This window comes from Oncorhynchus kisutch, linkage group LG10 (genome assembly GCF_002021735.2).
Source record: "Oncorhynchus kisutch isolate 150728-3 linkage group LG10, Okis_V2, whole genome shotgun sequence".
Lineage (NCBI taxonomy): Eukaryota > Metazoa > Chordata > Actinopteri > Salmoniformes > Salmonidae > Oncorhynchus > Oncorhynchus kisutch.
The window spans coordinates 66,109,682-66,131,442 of NC_034183.2; the positions used below are offsets into that span (position 1 = coordinate 66,109,682).

At 44.0% G+C, this 21,761-nt stretch overlaps 1 protein-coding gene across 1 annotated transcript in view; it reads left to right on the top strand.

Moving 5' to 3' along the window:
* The first annotated feature begins 3,285 nt into the window (after positions 1-3,285).
* LOC109882227 (speckle-type POZ protein) overlaps positions 3,286-21,761 on the top strand; it is a 101,808-nt gene continuing 83,332 nt past the window's right edge. The window contains exon 1 of the mRNA XM_031834831.1: positions 3,286-3,372. The gene's annotated coding sequence lies outside the window, so the exon portion shown is untranslated. The remainder of the gene's footprint in view (positions 3,373-21,761) is intronic.

The window sequence follows — 21,761 nt, forward strand, 5'->3', positions numbered from 1 at the left end:
GTTTGTTTACATCCCTGTTAGTGAGCATTTCTTCTTTGTCAAGATAATCCATTGATTGGTGTGGCATATCAAGAAGCTGATTAAACAGCATGGTCATTACACAGTGCACCTTGTGCTTGGGACAATTAAAGGCCACTCTAAAATGTGCAGTTTTGTCACAAAACACAATGCCACAGATGTCTCAAGATTTGAGGGAGTGTGCAATTGGTATGCTAATTGGGGGAATGTCCACCACAGCTGCTGCCGGAGAATTTAATGTTCATAAGCCTCCTCCAATGTCAATTTGACAGTATGTCTAACCGGCCTCACAACCGTAGGCCACGTGTAACCACGCCAGCCCAGGACCTCCACATCCGGCTTTTTCACCTGCGGGATCGTCTGAGACGAGCGACCCGTACAGCTGATGAAACTGTCGGTTTGCACAACTGAAGAATTTCTGCACAAACTGTCATAAACTGTCTCAGGGAAGCTCATCATCCTCAACAGGGCAAATGCTCACCTTCGATGGCCACTGGGACACTGGAGAAGTGTGCTCTTCACGGATGAATCCCAGTTTTAACTGTACCAGGCAGATGGCAGTCATGGTGTATGGCACGTGTGGGCGAGCGGTTTACTGATGTCAACGTTGTGAACAGAGTGCCCCACGGTGGCGGTGGGGTTATGGTATGGGCAGGCATAAGCTACGGCCAATGAGCACAATCACATTTTATCAATGGCAATTTCAATGCAAAGAGATACCGTGAGGAGATCCTGAGGCCCATTGTCGTGCCATTTATCTGACGCCATAACATATTGTTTCAGCATGATAATACACGGTCCCATGTCGCAATTATCTGAATACAATTCCTGGAAGCTGAAAATGTCCCAGTTCTTCCATGGCCTGCATATTCACCAGACATGTCACCCATTGAGCATGTTTAGGATGCTCTGGATCGACATGTATGACAGCTTGTTACAGTTCCCGCAAATATCCAGCAACTTCACACAGCCACTGAAGAGGAGTGGGACAACATTTCACAGGCCACAATCAAAAGGCTGATAAACTCTATGCGAAGGAGATGTGTTGCGCTGCATGAGGCAAATGGTGTGACCAACAGATGCATATCTGTATTCCCATTCATGTGAAACCCATAAATTAGTGCCTAATGAAATCATTTCAATTGATTGATTTCCTTATATGAACTGTAACTCAGTAAAATCTTTGAAATTGTTGCATGTTCTTACAATGTTCTTATGGGGATGGCTGCCGTTTTACGGGCTCCTAACCAACTGTGCTATTTGTTTGTTTTTTGCATTGTTTGTAACTTATTTTGTAGGGTGGTCATGGTTCACATCAAAACCATCATCCCGGAAACCCTAGACCCACTCCAATGCGCATACCGCCCCAACAGATCCACAGAGGACGCAATCTCAATCGCACTCCACACTGCCTTTTCCCACCTGGACAAAAGGAACACCGACTGTATGTGAGAATGCTGTTCATTGACTACAGCTCATCGTTCAAGCCCACATAGCTCATCGCTAAGCTAAGGACCCTGGGACTAAATACCTCCCTTTGCAACTGGATCCTGGACTTCCTGACTGGCTGCTTCCAGGTGGTAAATGATAGGCAACAACACATCTGCCCCACTGATCCTCCATACGGGGGCCCCTCAGGGGTGCGTGCTAAGTCCCCTCCTGTACTCCATGTTCACCCACGACTGCATGGTTAAGCACGACTCCTACACCATCATTAAGTTTGCTGACGACACAACAGTGGTGGGCCTGATCATCGACAAGGATGAGACAGCCTATAGGGAGGAGGTCAGATACCTGGCAGTGTGGTGCCAGGACAACATCCTCTCCCTCAATGTGAGCAAGACAAAGGAGATGATTGTGGACTACTGGAAAAGGATGGCTGAACAGGCCCCCATTAACAATGATGGGGCTGTAGTGGAGAGAATTTCAAGTTCCTTGGTGTACACATCACCAACAAACTATCATGGTCCAAACACACCAAGACAGTCGCGAAGAGAGCACGACAACACCTTTTCTCCCTTCGGAGACTGAACAGATTTGGAATTTGTCCCCAGATCCTCAAAAAGTTCTACAACTGCACCATCGAGAGCATCCGGACCGGTTGTATCACCTCTTGATATGGCAACTGCTCGGAATCTGACCGTAAGGTGTTAGAGAGGGCAGTGCATACGGCCCAATACATCACTGGGTCCAAGATTCCTGCCATCCAGGACCTATATACTTGGTGGTGTCAGAGGAAGGCCCAAAAAATTGTCAAAGACTCCAGTCACCCAAATCATAGACTGTTCTCTCTGCTACCGCACAACAAGTGATACCGGAGCCCCAAGTCTAGGTCCAAAAGGTTCCTAAACAGCTTCTACCCCAAGTCATAAGACTGCTGAACAATTAATAAAATGGCTCCCCTGACTATTTACACTGGTTTTTTTTGTTGTTGAATTTTTTGAATTGTTGTAGTAGCTACTATCTTGTCTCATCGCTACAACTCCCGTATGGGATCGGGAGAGACGAAGGTTGAAAGTCATGCGTCCTCCGATACACAACCCAACCAAGCCGCACTGCTTCTTAACACAGGGCGCATCCAACCCGGAAGCCAGCCGCACCAATGCGCCGGAGGGTGCGAACCCAGGGACTCTGATGGCACAGCTGGCGCTGCAGTACAGCATCCTTAACCACTGCGCCACCCGGGAGGTCTTATTTACACTGTTTTTACACTGCTGCTACTTCACTGTTTATTATCTATGCATAGTCACTTTACCCCTACCTACATGAACAAATGACCTCTACTAACTTGTATCCCAGCATATTGACTCGGGACCGGTACCCTGTGTATATAGCCTTGTTATTGTTATGTAATTTTATTGAAGAAGAAGAGGAAGAAGAAGACTGTATCATCAGGATTTTTCACATACTGACGGTCCTATCACAGCATGGCAATTATATACTGTATATAATTGATACTTTATTGTAAACCAATTCAAAATATATAGAAAAACAGTACGTTTACAACAGAGTATACAAGCATTACAAACGACAGTGAGGGGAATACAGACAATACATTATAAAAATAACTTGTCTTGATTGTTTTTTTTTTGCTATGAGAAGAATGAATTGTGTTTATTTAATGTTCAATTTAATTCTCAAAAAGAATAAACAGATGTTTTTGACTCTTATATTTACATTAATAAATGTATTCATAAGACATGTACATACATTAAAGTATTTAGCTAAAATAACAAAGCATGGCAATGTTTTGGTATGGGCGTGCATACTTTCGTCACAGGCATAACCCGGATGTAGAGGGCCAGTGCTGACAACAAAAAAATCTTATCCTGTCGTGGAACAGACTGAAAAAGGGTGAGTTTTAAAACAAAAGGAAACATTGCTTTGAACAAATTCTAAACTTTGCTTGTACTCGCTTTCATTCTGAGATCAAACACAAGTGAACGTGTGAGTTTGGTATCTGACAGGAATACGTAAGGCACTAAGCCAACTTGTATCTATCTATTTTACCTTCTCAACAATCTCGACTGTTGATGTTCGAGATAGCTCGCTAGCTGGTTAAGTGTAGCTTGCTAACGTTAGCTAGCTAACTAGCCAACAGACTGGTAGCTAGCTCGTTGGAAGCAAGCCCTGACAAATCGTCTACCAAACATGAGCTAATCGTGCTAAAATGTAGCAAACTACTTGTTGTAGTTTCCTACTTAACCAGCTTGCTAGCTAGTTGGTTAGCCAGCTGAGCTAGTTAGCTAGCCAATCTACGCTGCCTCGCGCTTGTCTGACAATGGTTTGACAGCTGGTTTTAGCTTGACCATTTGTGAAGGAAATATTCATTTTATGCAGTTGCTGTGCGGGAGAGAGGTGGGTTATTCCTAGAAATGAATACATGAGTAATTCTCACAGGGGCCCTGTGCGTAAGTAAAAGCTTCTTTTTTTTTGTTGCCACATTATGAACCCACAATTTGCTCTGAAGCCACCATCCCACAACTGCCTGTATCCTGCCAAATAGTGACCATCACTTGTCTCCCGTATTTGTTTGCATGAGTTGTGCAGCACAGTGTCATTTGCCAGAAACGGAACCGTTTTCTTTTGCCAGAAACTGAGCTCCATAGAGAATGTGAAGAGCCAGGCTGAGTGGTTGCTGCATTGCAGAATAAGGTCATGCCTAAAGATGAGCAAACTCTGAAATTGTCAGTATGGTTAACAACGCACAGACAGAGAGAATTAAGGTGGCAGATGTTTTTTAAGTGGGCGTTTTGGGGCACGGCTGGTATTTCACCAAATAAAATGTTGACGCAAGATTCGTTTTAGTACATGAAGTGCTGTGGGAATTCTCAATCATTCTTGTGTGGTCCTTCAGCATTTTTCTAGATTGTAAACACATGCAGGTTGAAACTGAGGGAGCAATGTTGGAGTTTAGTTGAGCATCTGAGTGGTTTAGTGAGGTATGCTCTGAGACAGCATAGATAACTACTGGGACACCCACTACAGTCCCAGTCCTAAAAGCTGCCCTCAAGAAGCTGCACTAGAAGTACTCATTCACCTGCCACACACCTGCTCCAACAGACACCTCAAAACTGATAGGCCTACACTATTTCAGTGTAAGTGAGAGTTTTGGCTCTATTGATGAGGAAAATGGGGCCTGTGAAATTCTGAAGACAGACAGGTGTTTAGTTGTGGCTTGAGTGTAGAGACTTCATCTTGGAAGCTGTTTAACTGGGAAAGTAATTTTGGTGTGAGTGGAGTACTTGTCTGACTGGAGTACTTACTTTGATTTGACATGCTGGCCTCAACAGTCAGTGTGGCTGTGCTGAGAGACAGCCATCTCATAATGGTAAGAGAAAACCGTTGTCAACAGGAATGTTTTTCTCTGTATGAAGACAAATTTTGTACGTGCTTCCAGACTGCGTTGACAGGAAAGGATCCTCAGAGCAGGCACAAGGTTCCATTGTTCCGTAGTTAGTCAGGCTGTAGTCAGTGATTTGTCCAAAATGGTAAAATACATTTCCGTTGCATAACACCTTCATGACCATGACTGGCGATGGAACACTTCAAAAGTTACCGGTACTGCAATGCCTACCTAGTCATTTCACTGCACACAAACTCCTAGCCAGCCATCACTTCCCAGCCAACTCCATCCATTCTATGTTATGATATGCTAAATTGGACAGCACTCGATTTAGCGGAGATGCACTCTACACAACATCCCCCGGCCCTCCTCACCATCCATAGGACAAAACACTTTGTTTTATTTACGTGAGGTGCTTCTGTAACTGCTAGGAATAACAGCCAATCGAAGTGCATAGCGGAGGGCAAGCTAATGTAATCTGACAGCAATGGAGTGGTAGAGGCCGCTCAGGCATCGTAAAGCTGTCGCTGTTTAAGCTCCTAAATTTGTCGCTAATACCCGCCAGCCTCCGCTTCCACATGGCCACAGAGCCGTGAGGAGAAGAGCACCGGAGTGTGCATCCAGGCAGTTTAGTTGTGTAACTGTGTCTTACCACCTGTGTTAAGTGTATATATATATGTGGTAATGGGTATGTGTGCAGCTCCAGTAAATGTGTGTGAGTCAGTGTGACACTACAGGTACAGCTTTAGAAGAAGCCCATTTCTCACAATGCTGATTACTTGTGAGGGAATGCAACAAGTATTGAATTAGTTTGCTGAGAGGTTGGAAATTGAAATATGGATTGGGGTCGCAAACGCCTGCCTGTGCTATTGGCTGTTTCAGATGTGTGGGATGAAATGTATTTTGTGTGACTGATGCAGACAGTGGTGGTATCTAATGGTTTTCCTCTGCTCGTTCCTGCATTCCAATAACAAGATGGGAGCAGGAGTGACACAGACAAAGTGGATGTTTTTAGTCACCTTAAAGAGACGCCAGGCCATTTTTCAGCCAGACGAACACCAAGCCTGCCGCTCTTCCATTACATTATGGCGTCCATTTTAAAGTGAAAGACACACCCAGGGCAGGTTTCTCAAAAGCATCATAAGGCTAAGTTCATCGTTAGAGCCTTCGTAGGAGCATTGTTAAATCCAAGCTTTTTCTGCAAACCATCGTTATTAACGTTGCACTTGAAAATGCTTGGAATTTAATGCTTGCCTCAGAACAGCTAAATGCGCAGAACAGAACAGCTAAGTGCGCTGTTAGATGCCCTCCCACGTAATTTTAAACACAGAAGATCTCCGCGAAACAGAATCAAATGGTTTATCTGTCTCTCTGTGACTGCCGATAAATAGAGTTGTCAATGTCTTTGCAATTAATTCCAAGCTTCGTTAAAAAATATTATTCAAATGAAAACAAAGATCTACATTCAAATATAAACAGTAAGCTATAGGCCTTTTTCAATCAAAAAAATACATTTCATGTTCAATCAATTGTTCTATTTTGCTAAGTTCTCTAATTTGACACAATATATTTCATCGTGTGTAGCCTAACATGTGCAATGATGTGCCAAATCTGTGACTTAGTGCATTTTATTTGGTAAGCAATACGAATAAGACGCCTCAATATTTGCAGCCTTAGGTGGTAACTTCTGTCTAAGTTCTGATCCATCGTCAGTATTGTGAAATCATTCTAATGTTAAGGCAAGATTTTTAATGGAAAAAGCTAATCCGAGAGCAGCACTGCCTTTTCTTTCCAGCCTATCAGTATCGACACATGCTCCTACAATGCACTTAGCGACCATTCTCTCTGCGTGGTGTTTTGGGAAAGGCGTATTACATCTTTGCCCGTTATTGGAAAGATGCATTGTTGAAACACTCGTAAGTGTAAATTCCATCGGTATCGGGAAACCGGACACAGCTCATTCCATCTGCCATTTAGATGTATTTAAATGTGCTGCCTTGCTGTGCTGGTGGCAGTTTAGCTTAGTGAGCATCTGGCTGGCTGGGTGTGGAGAGTTTGGGCTGGAGGCCTGCCTGGTCTGGGGGCTTGAGGCCTACTTCTCCCTGGCCGAGTGGCCTTGCCGCTGACCCCGAGAAGCGATTTGAATATCAATGACAATGCAGTGATTTAGAAGCGGCTGTGGCCCCAAAGTCAGATCTAATCGTGCTGGTATTTACTGCCATTTGAGCTTGGACAGCAGCAGTTGACCATCTTGCTGTTGTGATGCGAGGCCAATTGAATTCAAAGGTAATTTCCACGTGGCTGTTTGGTATTTGGGGAATGAATCACCCATCTAGGGTTGGGTGAGACAGGGTTTAAGCGCTGTGCAAATTCAAGTTCAAAGGTGAAATGATTCAAAGAGATGCCCAGACAGGGATGGAGGGAGTAAGATAAGGGAGAATTTACAGAGGGAGATACTAAACTATCCTAAATTGGGAGTGAGAGCAACAGGTTTAATGCAGGTGGAGTGAGGAGTGTTATGTGCAAAGATGGCGATAAAAAGATGAACAAATCTAGATAAGATGGAACGAGAAAGGGAGTTGTATAGTAGGAGAGGCGGAGGTATAGAGAGAGTGAGTGAGATGGGCGGGGGGGGGGGGGGGGTGTGATGTTGGGGGGAATAGGATTGTGGTAGTGAAATCAATAGTTCATACCATTCTGAAATGGAGTTTTTTTTTTTCTTCAGAGAAACAGGTATGGAGGGTATAATATGAAATGGCTCTGGCTGAGGACTGTTACTCGAGCAGCAGTATCGATTCCTGGGTCGTGTTCCAATTATAGTTGGGTGTTTTTGTCCGAGGCCCTCGTTCCGCAGCCCTTAAAAAGCTGGGGACAAGGCTGGACAAAGGTTTTGGGTGCCGACTGACTTTGTCTTAACGCGTCCCCAAAGCGGCCCACTTTTTCAGTCATCAGAGAAGTTAGCTGGGAAATATCGTGTGCTGTCTCACTGGGTGTCTGAGGACATCACCAGAGAATGGAGATTTCCCCCATGGCCGTCCCTCTTAAGAGATTCACTGGCATTACAGCATAAAGAGAAAATAATCTTGTTTGTGTGTAGGTTTGTCAGTGTGTGTCTGTGGCTAAGTGGATTTGAGTTTCTCTGTTGTGGGAGTGGGTTTGCATAACCTATGTGCAGGAAACCATACATTTTTGTACACTTGTGTGATTGAGTGTGTGTATTTGTGGGGGCAGGTTGGAAAAACAACACCAGGTTGCTGACTGGCTGAATGGCAGTAGAATGACAGCAGATTGCTCTGTGGCTTCCTCCACGCTGCACTTAGCCGTTCATTGTGTGTGCAGCCAGACATGAGCAGAGAAATTGCAGCTGTTTGTTGCCTTTGTTCCTGGAGGATTTCCAAGGTAAAATGGCATGTAATTCCCAGCCTGATGTCCTTGCCTTTGTGCCTGCTTTTAGAGGGCCTTATCTGGGTTTGGAACGGGGCTGCTGGATCGTGGAATAATGTAGGACAACTTTCTGGTACTCTTGAGGTTCTGTAAAGAGTTATTGTGTTGTTTGTCTCTACTAGTGGACTCTCTTTCTCTAGCGTCTGTCCCGTCTGTATTTTATTCCTTCTCTCTCCCTCCCATCTCTCCAAATAATGTCAGGCTCATGCAATATGTTGTTTCCCCACTTGTGTGTTAATGAAGTGGATGAATATTCATGAGGCAGAGCTGACATCGCTGTGGAGATCTTGTCAAGGGAATATGGAGTGGCAGGGCTAGACATGAACTTTTTGCTTGTCATGCCACTAACACCATTTGCACATCATTGTATGATCAAGGACCCATGCATTACTATATTTTTTTACCATAGAGAATCAGACCAAAATGTATGCTACACTCTTTGCGTAGTCGAGCCCGTCTCAAAATACAACAGGATGGTTAGCCACCCTTGGTAGCCTATAAAATAGTGCAACGTTACAATTACAACAAAATATTTTTCCCTACAGGGCTCGACATTAAGGGAGTCCCGTTGTCCCTGTGATGATGATAAATGTTTTAAAACGGACTGTTTTAAATTCATCCAACCACTGCACATAAAATAAAAAATAAAACATTCCACTGAGGCTGATGCAACAGATCAGACCGTTTAGCTTAAAATGTTTTATTTCTTTATATTTTCAGCTCAACAATGCGATCATGGCTGTAGGCTATGCGCGAATGTTCCCGAATGCAATTAGCAGGACATTTTTCTTTCTCAAAAGTGCACCGCATGCACCAGTGGTTTCATGTAAAATTTAAGGGGAGATCTAAAGATGCATTAACTAGCATTGCTTACTAATATGACTAGGATTATGCTGTTGGACAATAAAATAACGTTGTTTCGAAAACCAGTAGAACATGAGAATCATGCTGTTTTCAATAGCGTGTTAATAAAATAATTCCCTCAACATTCCTATGGTTGGATTTTGGCTATGCTACTTTGAAACAAGGTACATGCTTCATAAAATTACATTATATGGCCAGGTTTTAAACCATTGTTTATGGTTAAATAGTTAAAAATGCAAACCGCCACCTGCTCAGATTTAAGGTGGGTGACGTGTGGTGCGCCACAGGCACTGTCCTTCACTCTCCAGTCTTGTGACCATTTGATCTGAAGGAACTGTGCCTCCAGTATGTCGACAGAATCAAGCCTTTAGATGCTCATGTTAATTATCCTTCATTATATTTGTCAATCATCACTATATTTTTGTAATTAAGTCTCATTAAAGTTTGGTCACATTTTTTTAGCACCTCATGTCCGCATTGGTTTGAACATGAAGCTGTAGCCAATATGCATATCACCTACATTTTGACATGTAGGATTTTTTTTATTTCTGTACATTAATAAAACTAGGGGTGTGAACATTTAAATAATGTTGGGATCCTTAACGTTAAGAAAAAGCCCTAACCGAACCCCCACCCCACATATTAAAGTCATAATGCACTTATCCCACTTTCCCCCCCCCTTTGTTATAGCCTAACTAGACTAGGGTCTTCGAAAGCCAAGTCAACAAACAGATTACCGACCATTTCGAATCTCACCATACCTTCTCTGCTATGCAATCTGGTTTCAGAGCTGGTCATGGGTGCACCTCAGCCACGCTCAAGGTCCTAAACGATATCTTAACCGCCATCGATAAGAAACATTACTGTGCAGCCGTATTCATTGATCTGGCCAAGGCTTTCGACTCTGTCAATCACCATATCCTCATCGGCAGACTCGACAGCCTTGGTTTCTCAAATGATTGCCTCGCCTGGTTCACCAACTACTTCTCTGATAGAATTCAGTGTGTCAAATCGGAGGGTCTTCTGTCCGGACCTCTGGCAGTCTCTATGGGGGTGCCACAGGGTTCAATTCTTGGACCGACTCTCTTCTCTGTATACATCAATGAGGTCGCTCTTGCTGCTGGTGAGTCCCTGATCCACCTCTACGCAGACGACACCATTCTGTATACTTCCGGCCCTTCTCTGGACACTGTGTTAACAACCCTCCAGGCAAGCTTCAATGCCATACAACTCTCCTTCCGTGGCCTCCAATTGCTCTTAAATACAAGTAAAACTAAATGCATGCTCTTCAACCGATCGCTACCTGCACCTACCCGCCTGTCCAACATCACTACTCTGGACGGCTCTGACTTAGAATACGTGGACAACTACAAATACTTAGGTGTCTGGTTAGATTGTAAACTCTCCTTCCAGACCCATATCAAACATCTCCAATCCAAAGTTAAATCTAGAATTGGCTTCCTATTTCGCAACAAAGCATCCTTCACTCATGCTGCCAAACATACCCTTGTAAAACTGACCATCCTACCAATCCTCGACTTTGGCGATGTCATTTACAAAATAGCCTCCAATACCCTACTCAACAAATTGGATGCAGTCTATCACAGTGCAATCCGTTTTATCACCAAAGCCCCATATACTACCCACCATTGCGACCTGTACGCTCTCGTTGGCTGGCCCTCGTTTCATACTCGTCGCCAAACCCACTGGCTCCATGTCATCTACAAGACCCTGCTAGGTAAAGTCCCCCCTTATCTCAGCTCGCTGGTCACCATAGCATCTCCCACCTGTAGCACACGCTCCAGCAGGTATATCTCTCTAGTCACCCCCAAAACCAATTCTTTCTTTGGCCGCCTCTCCTTCCAGTTCTCTGCTGCCAATGACTGGAACGAACTACAAAAATCTCTGAAACTGGAAACACTTATCTCCCTCACTAGCTTTAAGCACCAACTGTCAGAGCAGCTCACAGATTACTGCACCTGTACATAGCCCACCTATAATTTAGCCCAAACAACTACCTCTTTCCCAACTGTATTTAATTTTTATTTATTTATTTATTTTGCTCCTTTGCACCCCATTATTTTTTTATTTCTACTTTGCACATTCTTCCATTGCAAAACTACCATTCCAGTATTTTACTTGCTATATTGTATTTACTTTGCCATCATGGCCTTTTTTTGCCTTTACCTCCCTTCTCACCTCATTTGCTCACATTGTATATAGACTTGTTTATACTGCATTATTGACTGTATGTTTGTTTTTACTCCATGTGTAACTCTGTGTCGTTTTATCTGTCGAACTGCTTTGCTTTATCTTGGCCAGGTCGCAATTGTAAATGAGAACTTGTTCTCAACTTGCCTACCTGGTTAAATAAAGGTTAAATAAATAAATAAATAAATAAATGGCTATAAAGGCTGACAGAATGTAGTGTAATTTAAATAAACTCCGAGAGGAAGAGGTGAACTTGAGGCTACTTTGGTGGAAGACAATTAAGACATTGCGAGATGCAGATTACCAAGACGAGTACGGTTCTGCCTGCCCCTCCTCTCTCTCCCTCATGCTGGCCTGCCTGCTCTTTCTCTTTGCTAATGACCCAAGTGTGTGTTCAGTCTGGTCTGTTGCATGTAGAATATCCTCGCTTAGGCTATTCATGGCACTGGTGTTGGCGGTATACAGTATCTTCGGGCCGGTCTTGCACGGGGTAGGCTTAGCCTAGCTACGCGTAGCTACAGAAAAACATAAATTTTCCAAAGAAGGAGAGGTGTCACAAAAGACAGGAATAGTGTTAAAATTAATCACTAACCTTTGATCTTCACCGTACGGCACTCCCAGGACTCCATGTTTGACAATAAATGTGTGTTTTGTTCGGTAAGGTTCATCTTTATGTCCAAAAACCTCATTTGAAATTGGTGCGTTACGTTCAGAAATGCATCGTCTCAAACTAGAGGTCGACTGATTAATCGGAATGGCCGATTAATTAGGGCCGATTTCAAGTTTTCATAACAATCGGAAATGGGTATTTCTGGAAACCAAATCTTTTGTATTTTTTTTTACACCTTTTATTTAACTAGGCAAGTCAGTTAAGAAAAATTCTTATTTACAATGACGGCCTAGGTACGGTCGGTTAACTGCCTCGTTCAGGGGCAGGATGACAGATTTTTACCCTGTCAGCTCGGGCCGCCTGGCTCGTTGCGAACTAATTTGCCAGAATTTTACGTAATTATGACAACATTGAAGGTTATACAATTTAACAGGAATATTTAGACTTATGGATGCCACCCGTTAGCTAAAATACGGTTCTGTATTTCACTGAAAGAAAAAATGTTTTGTTTTCCAGATGATCGTTTCCGTATTCAACCATATTAATGACCTAAGGCTGGAATTTCTGGGTGTTGTTTTGTTATAATTAAGTCTATGATTTGATAGAGCAGTCTGACTGAGCGATGGTAGGCACCAGCAGGCTCGTAAGCATTCATTCAAACAGCACTTTTGTGCGTTTTGCCAGCAGCTCTTCGTTGTGCTTCAAGCATTGCGCTGTTTATGACTTCACGTCTATCAACTCTCGAGATTAGGCTGGTGTAAGCGATGTGAAATGGCTCGCTAGTTAGTGGGGTGCGCGCTAATATCGTTTCAAACGTCACTCCCTCTGAGACTTGGAGTGGTTGTTCCCCTTGCTCTGCATGGCTAACGATGCTTCGAGGATGGCTGTTGTCCATGTGTTCCTGGTTCGTGCCCAGGTAGGGGTGAGGAGAGGGACGGAAGCTATACTGTTACACTGGCAATACTAAAGTGCCTATAAGAACACCCAATAGTCAAAGGTATATGAAATACAAATGGTATAGAGGGAAATAGTCCTATAAATACTATATTAACTACAACCTAAAACTTCTTACCTGGGAATATTGAAGACTCATGTTAAAAGGAACCACCAGCTTTCATATGTTCTCATGTTCTGAGCAAGGAACTTAAACGTTAGCTTTCTTACATGGCACATCCTTAAGTCTAAATATTCCTGTTAAATTCTACAACCTTCAATGTTGTCACTTTTACTTTCTTCTCCAACACTTTGTTTTTGCATTATTTAAACCAAATTGAACATGTTTCATTATTTATTTGAGGCTAAATTGATTTTATTGATGTATTATATTCAGTTAAAATAAGTGTTCATTCAATATTGTTGTAATTGTCATTATTACACTTTAAAAAATTAAAAAATAATAATAATTGGCCGCTTAATCGTTATCAGCTTTTTGTTCCTCCAATAATCGGTATCGGCGTTGAAAAATCATAATCGGCCGACCTCTATCTCAAACAAACATCCGGTGAAAGTGCAGAGAGCCACATAAAATTACAGAAATACTCATCATCAACATTGATCTAAGATACAAGTGTTATACGATTATAGATCAACTTCTCCTTAATGCAACCGCTGTGTCACATAAAAAAAAAACTTAATGGTAAAAGCACACCATGCAATTATGTTAGGTCAGCGCCTAGCCACAAAAAAAACAGCCATTTTTCAACCAAGGAGAGGTGTCACAACTCAGAAATAGCATAATAAATATTCACTTACCTTTGATCTTCATCGGAATGCACTCCCAGGAATCCCAGTTCCACAAATGTTTGATAAAGTCTATCATTTATGTCCAAATACCTCCTTCTTGTTAGCGTGTTTAGTTCACAAATCCAAATTCACAAGGCGCAGGCACTTAGGCCAGATGAAAAGTCAAAACAGTTCCATTACAGTTCGTAGAAACATGTCAAACAATGTATACAATCAATCTTTAGGATGTTTTTTTATCATAAATCTTCATTGATATTCCAACCGGACAATTCCGTTGTCTTTAGAAATTAAAGGGGTGGAAAGACCTTGGGCCATTGTTACTCTAACTTCCGCGACGCATATAAGGCCCTGCCCCGCCCCCCTTTCGGAAAAGCTGACCACGACTCCATTTTGTTGATCCCTGCCTACAGACAGAATCTAAAACAAGAGGCTCCCACGCTGAGTTCTGTCCAACGCTGGTCCGACCAAGCTGACAAAACACACTCCAAGACTGCTTCCATCACGTGGACTGGGATATGTTTCGTATTGCGTCAGATAACAATATTGACGAATACGCTGATTCGGTGTGCGAGTTCATTAGAACGTGCGTTGAAGATGTCGTTCCCATAGGAACAATTAAAACATTCCCTAACCAGAAACCGTGGATTGATGGCAGCATTCGCGTGAAACTGAAAGCGCGAACCACTGCTTTTAATCAGGGCAAGGTGTCTGGTAACATGACCGAATACAAACAGTGCAGCTATTCCCTCCGCAAGGCTATCAAACAAGCTAAGCGTCAGTACAGAGACAAAGTAGAATCTCAATTCAACGGCTCAGACACGAGGCATGTGGCAGGGTCTACAGTCAATCACGGACTACAGGAAGAAATCCAGCCCAGTCACGGACCAGGATGTCTTGCTCCCAGGCAGACTAAATAACTTTTTTGCCCGCTTTGAGGACAATACAGTGCCACTGACACGGCCTGCAACGAAAACATGCGGTCTCTCCTTCACTGCAGCCGAGGTGAGTAAGACATTTAAACGTGTTAACCCTCGCAAGGCTACAGGCCCAGACGGCATCCCCAGCCGCGCCCTCAGAGCATGCGCAGACCAGCTGGCCGGTGTGTTTACGGACATATTCAATCAATCCCTATACCAGTCTGCTGTTCCCACATGCTTCAAGAGGGCCACCATTGTTCCTGTTCCCAAGAAAGCTAAGGTAACTGAGCTAAACGACTACCGCCCCGTAGCACTCACTTCTGTCATCATGAAGTGCTTTGAGAGACTAGTCAAGGACCATATCACCTTCACCCTACCTGACACCCTAGACCCACTCCAATTTGCTCACCGCCCAAATAGGTCCACAGACGATGCAATCTCAACCACACTACACACTGCCCTAACCCATCTGGACAAGAGGAATACCTATGTGAGAATGCTGTTCATCGACTACAGCTCGGCATTCAACACCATAGTACCCTCCAAGCTCGTCATCAAGCTCGAGACCCTGGGTCTTGACCCCGCCCTGTGCAACTGGGTACTGGACTTCCTGACGGGCCGCCCCCAGGTGGTGAGGGTAGGCAACAACATCTCCTCCCCGCTGATCCTCAACACTGGGGCCCCACAAGGGTGCGTTCTGAGCCCTCTCCTGTACTCCCTGTTCACCCACGACTGCGTGGCCACGCACGCCTCCAACTCAATCATCAAGTTTGCGGACGAAACAACAGTGGTAGGCTTGATTACCAACAACGACGAGACGGCCTACAGGGAGGAGGTGAGGGCCCTCGGAGTGTGGTGTCAGGAAAATAACCTCACACTCAACGTCAACAAAACTAAGGAGATGATTGTGGACTTCAGGAAACAGCAGAGGGAACACCCCCCCCTATCCACATCGATGGAACAGTAGTGGAGAGGGTAGCAAGTTTTAAGTTCCTCGGCATACACATCACAGACAAACTGAATTGGTCCACTCACACAGACAGCATCGTGAAGAAGGCGCAGCAGAGCCTCTTCAACCTCAGGAGGCTGAAGAAATTTGGCTTGTCACCAAAAGCACTCACAAACTTCTACAGATGCACAATCGAGAGCATCCTGGCGGGCTGTATCACCGCCTGGTACGGCAACTGCTCCGCCCACAACCGTAAGGCTCTCCAGAGGGTAGTGAGGTCTGCACAACGCATCACCGGGGGCAAACTACCTGCCCTCCAGGACACCTACACCACCCGATGTTACAGGAAGGCCATAAAGATCATCAAGGACATCAACCACCCGAGCCACTGCCTGTTCACCCCGCTATCATCCAGAAGGCAAGGTCAGTACAGGTGCATCAAAGCTGGGACCGAGAGACTGAAAAACAGCTTCTATCTCAAGGCCATCAGACTGTTAAACAGCCACCACTAACATTGAGTGGCTGCTGCCAACACACTGACTCAACTCCAGCCACTTTAATAATGGGAATTGATGGGAAATGATGTAAATATATCACTAGCCACTTTAAACAATGCTACCTTATATATTGTTACTTACCCTACATTATTAATCTCATATGCATACGTATATACTGTACTCTATATCATCGACTGCATCCTTATGTAATACATGTATCACTAGCCACTTTAACTATGCCACTTTGTTTACATACTCATCTCATATGTATATACTGTACTCGATACCATCTACTGTATCTTGCCTATGCTGCTCTGTACCATCACTCATTCATATATCCTTATGTACATATTCTTTATCCCCTTACACTGTGTATAAGACAGTAGTTTTGGAATTGTTAGTTAGATTACTTGTTGGTTATTACTGCATTGTCGGAACTAGAAGCACAAGCATTTCGCTACACTTGCATTAACATCTGCTAACCATGTGTATGTGACAAATAAAATTAGATTTGATTTGAAGGGAACGTAGCTCGCGCTCACGGCCGCGCTCGTGACTTAGCTCATGGCATTCTGCCAGACCCCTGGTTCAAATGGCTCTTATTCGCTCCCCCTTCATAGTAGAAGCCTGAAACAAGGTTCTAAAGACTGTTGACATCTAGTGGAAGCCTTGGGAAGTGCAATATGACCCCATAGACACTGTATATTGGATAGGCAATGACTTGAAAAACTACAAACCTCAGGTTTCCCACTTCCTGGTTGGATGTTTTCTCAGGTTTTTGCCTGCCATATGAGTTATGTTATGCTCAGACATCATTCAAACAGTTTTAGAAACTTCAGAGTTTTCTATTCAAATGTACTAATTATATGCATTTTCTAGCTGTTTACTCTGGGCACCTTATTCATTAAAGCTACTCAATACTGCCCCCCAGTCCCAAAGAAGTTAAACGGACCCCCCCCCCCCCCCCCCCCCCCCCCCAAACATGGCAGTTTAAACGTTTAGAAAAAATGTCCATTTGGCACATCCCTAGATATAACATTACTCTAATGTTGGCCTCTGATCCAATTCTGATTAGAGTAATTGTTTGATATTGTGATTTTTGTATGAGGCATTTTTACTTCAACTTAAATCTATATTCTTCAGCCCATTTCAGAAATAAAAGCTCTGTATATGAGCTATGTATATGATGTATGCTGTGCTTACTTCTCTCACACATTGCCAATGTATCTCTCATCGTCTTTCATTATTTCTGCTTTGTATTGCTTTTCAGTGTACAAATACTCAACCTCTTTTTGCTTGGCAGCCTTTCATTTGAATTCTCGCTCTCTCATTCTTTTTCCCTCTCTTCCTTTCTCTCCTCCATTGCTCCAAACCTCTGTCTCCATGGCAGGGGATGTCAGACCCCTGCAGTCCACTGCTAAAGCATCTCATGCGGTCTGTAAAATCTTTGATCTCCCATGCACTGAGCCACAACAGCAAAGTGTGTGGATGTTGCGGCACAAGAAAGAAACGTGTGCATGTGACATTGTGTGTGCTCAAACCTTTCATTTGGCAGTGTGAGGGTGTCAGCATTTGTGGGAGAAACTCTTTAATAAGAGGGAAGAGCTTGTCCTCTCTATACTTGTTTCTGTTGGGCTTTTTCCTAGTGTGTCCTTTCCTTTCTTCTGTCGTTCGATAGAGCAGTAGTTTAATCAGTTGATATTTAACCCTGTCAGCTCCAGACAGTTTGACAGATCTCCAGTCTCATTCTCCCAGACATGCTCCCTATGGTCAGGGAAGGGTGGAGGTTGGTCAATTCATCAACACTCTATTACAAGACACCTCCATCTTCATAAATCCATTCACCAGATATCTATAGGCTATACACAACCCACTGCTATAGGCTTTATACAACCCACTGTCACTTTACCTGTCTCATCACTCACTAAAACTGCTGCTGGGAGAGCAAGAGCATGTGTTGTTGATGATATTGAAAATGGGGTTACATTCCCCACTAACCTTGGGGGTAGCACCCTGACTTTGGGGGCAGCAGCCGAACTTAAGCAGCTAATTACAGTGTAATTGATCCAAGCTTCTTGGGGGCAGCTATGGAGGCAGACAGCCCTTTGAATATGCCCCACTGTCATCTCCTTGGACACCTCAGGGTCCTGATGACAGGGAAGGACACTCATCTTGTCTGTCTCTCTGTCCCTCGCTCCTCTGACGGTGTGTGTGGGCTGTGTCCTGCCTCCCCCCTGTCCGTCCGTTCGCTCTCCTCGCCCCTCGACTGATCAAAGCCCCTTTGAGGGTCCTGAGTGGTTCTGAGCTAATAGCTGATAGTGATCTGATGTGTGTGTCTTCTCAGTGATTAGACACCCAATGACAGGCTGAGCCAGCCCTGCCTACCGATTTTATCCTTTAAATGGGCGATCTGCAGTTGCGGCATCCATTTTTTTATTTTTATGTATGAATGGTAAGTACCCATTTGATTCTTGAAGAATATAACTTAGAAATGCCTCATGAGCTTAGTTCTACTGTCGTACCCAATCAGAACCCAAAATGTAAGCTTGTTTTACTCCACTGTTTGTAAACTAAGTGTAAACAAATACTATATAGCCTCAAAACATAGTTCAAGCTTACATTTTGTCAGTCCTTGCATTCATAGCTCTGCCTATGAATTTCATAGTGGTTACATTTCTCCAGCCCCATCCCTCAACTGCAGATTGCCCCTTTTAATGTTGCACCTTCCCCAGCAGCCGACTCAATTATCAGTGATTAAGTTAGTGTCAGTCTTTAGCGCTGAGCCATACCTCTCCTCCCCGCCGTGTGGCACAGAGGCCCCGAACAGAGCTACTGATCCCAAGTCAGCACTGTGGAGGGACGTACAGTATGTAGACAGCTCTAAGTATAACCCCTGTCCTCAACTCCGATCCCCAGACAACAAGGTGACAGCGTACTGAAAGTTGGCAACACCCCCAAAGCCTTAACCTCGGCGAGGAGGAAGAGGCATTGCATTACATTATAGGATAAATGTATAAAGCTATCCTGGTGCTTAGGTTCTTATCCAAGCTGAGATGACCCTGCTTTCAGAAGGAGAAACAAGGACAGGGCCTTACATTGCAGAATGATATTAGTGATTCTTATTATTCCATTTAGATTTTGAACTTGCAGGGGGTTACCGAAGATAGCATGGAGATATATATCCCCCCCCACCCCTCCACCAGCTTCTCTCTAGAGTAGAGGACTGGCCTTGGTGGTGGCACAGGCGTGTGTGGATTATTGTGAGGCGTCTCAAAAATAAAAAAAACTTGGCTGCAAGGTCACGTCGCTTCTCTGCCTCATCCCCCTAATCCTGGCCTGTAAATAAATATCTAACACCCCCCACACTAACACCGTAATACCTCCCCTTAGCTACACACACCCTCTAACCCTCTCTGTTCTGCCCTGAAGTCTCCAGGAGGCACACCTTGCATGTCTTTGCCTGTAGCGTTTTGACAAGTGAATAAACATCAGCTGCTTCATTGCACCCCTGCCTCCCAGCCTCTACCAAACATATAATGCTCCCCTCTCTTCCACCTCTATCTTATCTGCCCCTCACTTGTCCTCTACTCTCCCTCTAACTCTACCGTATCTCACAGGCTGTAAGTGGAAGCCAACCCTTGTAGGCTGGTTATGGATCCCCACAATCACTGGGCTATTACCTCTACCCTGTCATTACATATAGACTAAAGACTAGAAGTGGGTCTTATCTATCTATAGAAAACCTAGCTAAATGCTCTCTCCTTAGGCTCTGAGTCCTCTCAGGGGACAGACAGACGGGTGTGGGTTGGACAGGTAGGGAGTTCTCAGTTTGGATTTAAATGTATACACCTCTGAATTAGGATGCAAATACCGTTTGCAGATTTGGTGGGCGTAGCTCTCTCCTGGTTTGGGGCTCTAACCACGATCTCCCTCCCTGTGCCTCCCTCCCTGTGTTGTCCAGTGAGCAGCAGCAGTGATCAGTAAGGAGAGCTGGTAATCTGCCGTAGCCTTAGCTAGCGCTCTCTGAGCGAAGATTGATGGCCCTCCTGGAAAGGCTGCTATTGTGGATGGGCAGAGAAAAAGAGGGGAGGGTGGAAATGGATTTAGAATGGGAAATTTCAAGGAGAGGGATAGAGGGAGATGGTGTGAGAGGAAGTGTGATAGTGGGAAAAGTAGATAGAGATGGTGCTTGAGAGGTTAGGAGATGAATATGGGACGAGTTGATTAAATTATGTGAAGGAGAAGGGGGCTGTGTTTATCTGAATGTGTGTTTGTGTAAACATGACCGGAGATTAGGCTTGGACTCATCAGTCCTCACTCATTATTATCCGACTCTAACACACGCAGTACTCACGCACACACAATTGTCTCTTGGTTTAAGCCATTTGAATTCAATAAAAAAAATGTTTTCAATCCCCTTTGATTTAAGCAAAACTTTCCATTGATGTTTGATCATGGAAGAAAGGGCCAGAAAGTGACTTTTTGGACCTGATTGCCAAAACATTCAGGAGATAAAGGTGCTCAAAGTTAATCCACTTTGCATACCATACCATGAGACTAGAGGTCGACCGATTAATCGGAATGGCCGATTTAATTAGGGACGATTTCAAGTTTTCATAACAATCGGAAATTGGTATTTTTGGATGCCGATTTGCCAAATTATTATTATTATTATTAGAATAAAAAATAAAAAACTTTTTATCTAGGCAAGTCAGTTAAGAACACATTCTTATTTTCAATGACTGCCTAGGAACGGTGGGTCAACTGCCTCGTTCAGGGGCAGAACGACAGGTTTATACCGTGTCAGCTCGGGGGATCCAATCTTGCAACCTTACAGTTAACAAGTCCAACGCAATAACGACCTGCCTCTCTCTCGTTGCACTCCACGAGGAGCCTGCCTGTTACGTGAATGCAGTAAGCCAAGGTAAGTTGCTAGCTAGCATTAAACGTATCTTATAAAAAACAATCAATCAATCATAATCACTAGTTAACTACACATGGTTGATATTATCTAGCGTGTACTGCGTTGCATATAATCTGACTGAGAATACAAGTATCTAAGTATCTGACTGAGCGGTGGTAGGCAGAAGCAGGCGTGTAAACATTGATTCAAACAGCACTTTAGTGCGTTTTGCCAGTAGCTCTTCGTTGTGCATCAAACATTGCGCTGTTTAGGACTTCAAGCCTATCAACTCTCGAGATGAGGCTGGTGTAACCGAAGTGAAATGGCTAGCTAGTTAGCGCGAGCTAATAACGTTTCTGAGCCGTGGGGTGGTTGTTTCCCTTGCTCTGCATGGGTAACGCTGCTTCGATGTGGCTGTTGTCGTTGTGTTGCTGGTTCGAGCCCAGGGAGGAGCGAGGAGAGGGACGGAAGCTATACTGTTACACTGGCAATACTAAAGCACCTATAAGAACATCCAATAGTCAAAGGTTAATGAAATACAAATGGTATAGAGGGAAATAGTCCTATAATTCCTATAACTACAACCTAAAACTTCTTAGTCATGGTCTAGTCATGGTGGGTTTCAGTGCATTCCTCTGGATGTTTGCAACACAGCCAAATCTCATTTTTTTTTTTTTTGCGTGGAGTATTGACCGAAGTGAGCTGATTTGAAGACAACGATAAATGACTACCTGACGCACCAATAATTTTAGCGAAGCT